The sequence below is a fragment of the Geospiza fortis genome, unplaced genomic scaffold (genome assembly GCF_000277835.1).
Source record: "Geospiza fortis unplaced genomic scaffold, GeoFor_1.0 scaffold133, whole genome shotgun sequence".
Taxonomy (NCBI): domain Eukaryota; kingdom Metazoa; phylum Chordata; class Aves; order Passeriformes; family Thraupidae; genus Geospiza; species Geospiza fortis.
This window is the reverse complement of record NW_005054675.1, coordinates 131,410-132,799: the sequence shown is the minus strand read 5'-3', so window position 1 is coordinate 132,799 and position 1,390 is coordinate 131,410.

Here is a 1,390-nt window from a genome sequence, read left to right as displayed (position 1 = left end):
GGGAGCCCATCGTGCCGGCTCCGTGCCGCTCCACGCCAGGGGGATGGAGGCAGGCGAGCGGCAGCGTGCCCGGTGTGGGATGCAGCGTGCCCCGGTGGGGGATGCAGAGTGCCCCGTGCGGGATGCAGCGTGCCTGGTGCGGGATGCGGTGCGGGATGCAGCATGCCCGGTGCAGGATGCTGAGTGCCCGGTGCGGGATGCGGGATGCCGCCTATGAACCAGCCAGCGCTCGCTTAACCCCGCACAAGTGACCCGCAGTGACTGCAGGGGAGGAGGAGGTCCATGGAGCCAGAGGTTATGGCAGCCTGCAAGCCTCACCTCTTAGCAGAATCAAGTCATATTTGATCCATGAGCTGGGGAACAAGGGGTTAACATTTCCAGGGATGTAACTTCCCAAAGACAACGCCTGAAATAATAACTGGTTGTCAAAATCCTGTTTGTACTTAGCTGCCATTACTGCTCTGGAATACAGGATGGCTGTGATATTCCTTGCCATGCGTTTTACAGCTCGTACAGGTTTTATTGCCAAAGTGTAAATGTCATCTCTGTGGAGTGGAAAAAATAGAGAGCCTGTCCACCCTTCCAAATAAGCACAGGAGACCTACACAGACCACACAATTATAAGAAATCCTAATGCTGTTTCATGTTAAATATTGGTGTAAGTTCTGAGAGTTGCCCAATTCTGCAATTCCAAGCCTGGGTATGACCAGTGAATGCAATAGTACTGTGATACTTTTTGGCTGGTGTTCTTTGAAATGAGTCAGTTTTCTCTTCTATAGGGAAAATACAGGACTTTTGGTTTTTGTTAATTGTCCAAATGAGTGAGATGTAGACCTGTTGGTGTGAACCAGAGGAAGGCCACAAAAATGTTTGGAGCACCTCTCCTATAAGGAACATCTGAAAGAGCTGTGATGGTTCAGCCTGGAGAAGAGAAGCCTCTGGAGAGACCTTATTGAGGTGTTAAGGTCCTTACTGAGTAATTAAAAGGGGACTATGAGAAAGATGAGGACAGACTTTATAGCAGAACCTGTTATGATAAGACAAGGAATAACAGGCTTAGACAAAAAGAGAGCTGATTTAGGTTTGAAATAAAGAAGAATTTTTTACAGTGAGGGTGGTGAAACACTGTAATAGGTTGCTCAGAGAGGTAATGGATGACCCATCCTTGGGAACACTCAAGGTCAGGTTGCTCCCAGCAACGTGGTCCAGTTGAAAATGTCCCTGCTCCTTGCAGGGTGAGTGGACTGGCTGAGCTTTAAAGGACCCTTCCAACACAAACCATTCTGTGGTTCTATGACAGCAGTGACTGAATGCAGAAAAATCAAGAAAATCAATAAATCACTAAGCAACCATGCAGGAGACAGAATAATGGATCTTCCTCACCAATAAG